The sequence below is a fragment of the Eubalaena glacialis genome, chromosome 9 (genome assembly GCF_028564815.1).
Source record: "Eubalaena glacialis isolate mEubGla1 chromosome 9, mEubGla1.1.hap2.+ XY, whole genome shotgun sequence".
NCBI classification, from domain to species: domain Eukaryota; kingdom Metazoa; phylum Chordata; class Mammalia; order Artiodactyla; family Balaenidae; genus Eubalaena; species Eubalaena glacialis.
The window spans coordinates 91,195,698-91,201,697 of NC_083724.1; positions in this window are offsets into that span (position 1 = coordinate 91,195,698).

The following is a 6,000-nucleotide window of genomic DNA, read 5'->3' on the forward strand; positions in this document are numbered from 1 at the left end:
AGGCTCCCCTGGGCTTGCTGGGCCACACTCAGACCCGAAGGCCCTTCAGGGTGCCCCTGGGTAGGCCGAGTGAAGGATAACACGCTGCACTCTTCCTTGGGCGAGCTAGATATCCCCAGCTCACCAACGGCTTCATCAACACGGTTCTAGCAAGGCCAGCATACCATGGAAGTCGTCCTCGTTGCCCTAGTCTGAGCGGTACTGAGAAAAACTCTCTGCTTACAAGTCCTTCCAGCACCTCATCCCTGAAGTCACCGTATCTCAAGGAGAAAGGCAGCTTGCATTGCCACTTCCACTACAGCACAGTTTTGTGTGGAACACTTCAGGTTTTTGGTAGAGGCACAGGACCCTAGGAGACCTAGGGCACTCTTTCATCTAAGCAGTTCGCTACACGCAGAGTACCCTATGTAGAAAAGCTGAATCAGGGAAGAGCCAGGGAGGTAGCTAGGTCTCTTTTGACCTGCCAGTACCCACAGACACGTATGCTGCGTGTCAACCTGGTGATGGTGCCTGATGGGACTGGCCTTGTTTTCCCACCTTGAAAGCTCTTCTTATGTGCCTTGAACCTCCCTTAAAAACACTGTTGTTGTCAGGCCTATACTCACGGCAGGCATGGCTGTGAGAGGGAAAAAGAGGTTTCACGAGGGGACAGGGTATTTCCGTTTCTGAATCAGAGCTCATCCTGTCCTGTTTTATAGCTAAAGGGAAACTGAAAGTGAGCACTCGCTTCGATGGCGGGCCCTGATATGCCTTGCAGCGGGCTAAGCGTGCAACAGCTTCCATGAGGCCTTAGTCGCTCTTCTGCTTTACTTGAACGCTAGTAAGCTTTTCAGGCCTCCTAGACCCCTCGCGGCAGCACTCGTTTCCGTACAAGGACACTGAGTACCCCCAGGCTCCCCTGGGCTTGCTGGGCCACACTCAGACCCGTAGGCCCTTCAGGGTGCCCCTGGGTAGGCCGAGTGAAGGATAACACGCTGCACTCTTCCTTGGGCGAGCTAGATATCCCCAGCTCACCAACGGCTTCATCAACACGGTTCTAGCAAGGCCAGCATACCATGGAAGTCGTCCTCGTTGCCCTAGTCTGAGCGGTACTGAGAAAAACTCTCTGCTTACAAGTCCTTCCAGCACCTCATCCCTGAAGTCACCGTATCTCAAGGAGAAAGGCAGCTTGCATTGCCACTTCCACTACAGCACAGTTTTGTGTGGAACACTTCAGGTTTTTGGTAGAGGCACAGGACCCTAGGAGACCTAGGGCACTCTTTCATCTAAGCAGTTCGCTACACGCAGAGTACCCTATGTAGAAAAGCTGAATCAGGGAAGAGCCAGGGAGGTAGCTAGGTCTCTTTTGACCTGCCAGTACCCACAGACACGTATGCTGCGTGTCAACCTGGTGATGGTGCCTGATGGGACTGGCCTTGTTTTCCCACCTTGAAAGCTCTTCTTATGCGCCTTGAAGCTCCCTTAAAAACACTGTTGTTGTCACGCCTATACTCACGGCAGGTATGGCTGTGAGAGGGAAAAAGAGGTTTCACGAGGGGACAGGGTATTTCCGTTTCTGAATCAGAGCTCATCCTGTCCCGTTTTATAGCTAAAGGGAAACTCAAAGTGAGCCCTCGCTTCGAAGGCGGGCCCTGATATGCCTTGCAGCGGGCTAAGCGTGCAACAGCTTCCATGAGGCCTTAGTCGCTCTTCTGCTTTACTTGAACGCTAGTAAGCTTTTCAGGCCTCCTAGACCCCTCGCGGCAGCACTCGTTTCCGTACAAGGACACTGAGTACTCCAAGGCTCCCCTGGGCTTGCTGGGCCACACTCAGACCCGTAGGCCCTTCAGGGTGCCCCTGGGTAGGCCGAGTGAAGGGTAACCCGCTGCACTCTTCCTTGAGGGAGCTAGATATCCCCAGCTACCGAAAGGGTTCATGAACACGGTTCTAGAAAGGCCAGCATAACATGGAATTCGTCCTCGTTGCCCTAGTCTGAGCTGTACTGAGAAAAACTCTCTGCTTACAAGTCCTTCTAGCACCTCATACCTGAAATCACCGGATCTCAAAGACAAAGGCAGCTTGCATTGCAACTTCCACTACAACACAGTTTTCGGTGGACCCCTTCAGGCTTTTGGTAGAGGCACAGGACCCTAGGAGACCTAGGGCACTCTTTCGTCTAGGCAGTTCGCTACACGCAGAGCACCCTGTGTAGAAAAGTTGAATCAGGGAAGAGCCAGGGAGGTAGCTAGGTCTCTTTTGACCTGCCAGAACCCGCAGACACTTATGCTGCGTGTCAACCTGGAGATGGTGCCTGATGGGACTGGCCTTGTTTTCCCACCTTGAAAGCTCCTCTTACGTGCCTTGAAGCTCCCTTAAACACACTGTGGTTGTCTGCCTTATACTCACGGCAGACATGGCTGTGAGAGGGGAAAAAAGGTTTCACGAAGAAACAGGGTACCCCAGTTTCTCGGTCAGGGCTCATCCTGTCCTGTTCTATAGCTAAAGGGAGTCTCAAAGTCAGGCCTAGCTTCGAAGGAGGGCCCTGATATGCCATGCAGCAGGGTAGGAGTGCGCAGCTTCCATGAGGCCTTCGTCGCACTTCTGCATTAGTTTAACGGTACTAATCTTCTCAGGACTCCTGCTCCCTTGCGTCTGCACCCGTTTCCGTACGAAGACACTGAGTACCACCAGGCTCTCCTGAGTTGAAGATCAACATTCAGACACGTAGACCCTTCGGAGTACCCGTGTCTGCGCCGAGTGAAGGGCAGCATGATGCGCACTTCCTCGGGGGAGCTAGATTTCCTCAGCTCACCAACAGCCTCAGGGACACGGTTGTAGTAGGTGCAGCATGCCATGCAAGTCTGCCTGCTTACAGTAGTCCGAGCTGTACTGAGAAAAACTCTTTGCTTACAATTCCTTCTACCACCTCATAGCTGAAGTCAACCTACCTCTAGGAGAAAGTCGGCTTGTGGGTCAAGTGCAACTAGACCACAGTTTCTGGTGTAAGGCTGCAGGCTTTTGGAAGATGCCCAGGAGCCCAGGACACCTAGGGAATTCTTTCATGTAGGCATTTTGCTACACGCAGAAGAGCCTGCATAGGAAAGTTGATTCTCCAAGGACCCAGTGAGTAGCTAGGTCTCTTTTGACTTGTTAGAAAGCACAGATGCTTCTTCTGCATGTCAACCTGGAAATGGCGGCCTTACGAGACAAACCTTGTTTTCCCGGCTTGAAAGCTCCATTCATGCGGCCTTGAAGCCACCTGAAAAACACTGTGGTTGTGGGACTGTACTCACTCCAGGCATGGCTCTGGAAGAAAATGAGTTTTCTCGAAAGAAAGAGGGTGCTTCGAGGCCCTGGTTGGGAGCATATCCTGCCCTGCACTAGAGCTAAGGGGAATCTCGACGTGCGCCCTACCCTCGACCTAAGGCTCTGATTTGCCCTCCAGAAGGGTAGTTGTGCAGCCTTTTCCTTGAGGCCTTAGTCGCAGTTCTGCATTAGTTTAAAGGTACTCATCTTCTCAGGACTCCAGGCCCACTCGTGTCAGTACCCCTTTCCGTACAAGAGCTCTGAGTACCCAAGGGCTCCCCTGCGCTTGCTGGCCCACACTCACACCCGTAGGCCCTTCACTGTGCCCCTTTCTAGGCCGAGTGAAGCATAACAAACTGCACTCTTTCTTGGGAAAGCTAGATTTCCTCAGCTCACCAGCAGCCTCAGGAACACGGTTCTAGCAAGTCCAGCATACCATGGAAGTCTGCCTCATCGCCCTATTCTGAGCTGTACTGAGAAAAACTCTCTGCTTTGAAGTCCTTCGAGGACCTCATACCTGAAGTCACCGTATCTCAAGGAGAAAGACGGCTTGCATTCCAACTTCCATTAAAGCACAGTTTTCTGTGTAACACTTCAGGCTTTTGGGACAGGCACAGGGCTCTTAGGAGACCTAGGGCAGTCTATTGTCTAGGCACGTCGCTACATGTACAACACCCTGTGCAGAAAACTTGATTCTGGGAAGAGCCAAGTAGGGAGCTAGGTCTGTTTTGTCCTCTTAGAAACCACAGACACTTACGCTGCGTGTCAATCTGGAAACAGGACCTGATGGGAATAGCCTTGTTGTCCCATCATGAAAGCTCCTTTTAGGCGCCTTGAAGATAAGTGAAAAACACTGTTGGTGTCAGGCTTATACTCACGACAGGCATGGCTGTGAGAGGGAAAAAGAGGTGTCACGAAGAAACAGGGTATTCCAGTTTCTGAGTCAGAGCTGATCCTGTCCTGTTCTATAGCTAAAGGGAAACTCAAAGTGAGGCCTAGCTTCGAAGGCGGGCCCTGATATGCCATGCTGCAGAGTAGGCATGTAGCAGCTTCCATGAGGCCTTAGTAGCTCTTCTGCATTAGTTGAACGCTGGTCAGCTTTTCAGGACTCTAGACCCCTCGCAGCAGCACTCGTTTCCGTACAAGGACACTGAGTACCCCCAGGCTCCCCTGGGCTTGCTGGGCCACACTCAGACCCGTAGGCCCTTCAGGGTGCCCCTGGGTAGGCCGAGTGAAGGATAACACGCTGCACTCTTCCTTGGGCGAGCCAGATATCCCCAGCTCACCAACGGCTTCATCAACACGGTTCTAGCAAGGCCAGCATACCATGGAAGTCGTCCTCGTTGCCCTAGTCTGAGCGGTACTGAGAAAAACTCTCTGCTTACAAGTCCTTCCAGCACCTCATCCCTGAAGTCACCGTATCTCAAGGAGAAAGGCAGCTTGCATTGCCACTTCCACTACAACACAGTTTTCGGTGGACCCCTTCAGGCTTTTGGTAGAGGCACAGGACCCTAGGAGACCTAGGGCACTCTTTCATCTAAGCAGTTCGCTACACGCAGAGTACTCTATGTAGAAAAGCTGAATCAGGGAAGAGCCAGGGAGGTAGCTAGGTCTCTTTTGACCTGCCAGTACCCACAGACACGTATGCTGCGTGTCAACCTGGTGATGGTGCCTGATGGGACTGGCCTTGTTTTCCCACCTTGAAAGCTCTTCTTATGCGCCTTGAAGCTCCCTTAAAAACACTGTTGTTGTCAGGCCTATACTCACGGCAGGCATGGCTGTGAGAGGGAAAAAGAGGTTTCACGAGGGGACAGGGTATTTCCGTTTCTGAATCAGAGCTCATCCTGTCCCGTTTTATAGCTAAAGGGAAACTCAAAGTGAGCCCTCGCTTCGAAGGCGGGCCCTGATATGCCTTGCAGCGGGCTAAGCGTGCAACAGCTTCCATGAGGCCTTAGTCGCTCTTCTGCTTTACTTGAACGCTAGTAAGCTTTTCAGGCCTCCTAGACCCCTCGCGGCAGCACTCGTTTCCGTACAAGGACACTGAGTACTCCAAGGCTCCCCTGGGCTTGCTGGGCCACACTCAGACCCGTAGGCCCTTCAGGGTGCCCCTGGGTAGGCCGAGTGAAGGGTAACCCGCTGCACTCTTCCTTGAGGGAGCTAGATATCCCCAGCTACCGAAAGGGTTCATGAACACGGTTCTAGAAAGGCCAGCATAACATGGAATTCGTCCTCGTTGCCCTAGTCTGAGCTGTACTGAGAAAAACTCTCTGCTTACAAGTCCTTCTAGCACCTCATACCTGAAATCACCGGATCTCAAAGACAAAGGCAGCTTGCATTGCAACTTCCACTACAACACAGTTTTCGGTGGACCCCTTCAGGCTTTTGGTAGAGGCACAGGACCCTAGGAGACCTAGGGCACTCTTTCGTCTAGGCAGTTCGCTACACGCAGAGCACCCTGTGTAGAAAAGTTGAATCAGGGAAGAGCCAGGGAGGTAGCTAGGTCTCTTTTGACCTGCCAGAACCCGCAGACACTTATGCTGCGTGTCAACCTGGAGATGGTGCCTGATGGGACTGGCCTTGTTGTCCCACCTTGAAAGCTCCTCTTACGTGCCTTGAAGCTCCCTTAAACACACTGTGGTTGTCTGCCTTATACTCACGGCAGACATGGCTGTGAGAGGGGAAAAAAGGTTTCACGAAGAAACAGGGTACCCCAGT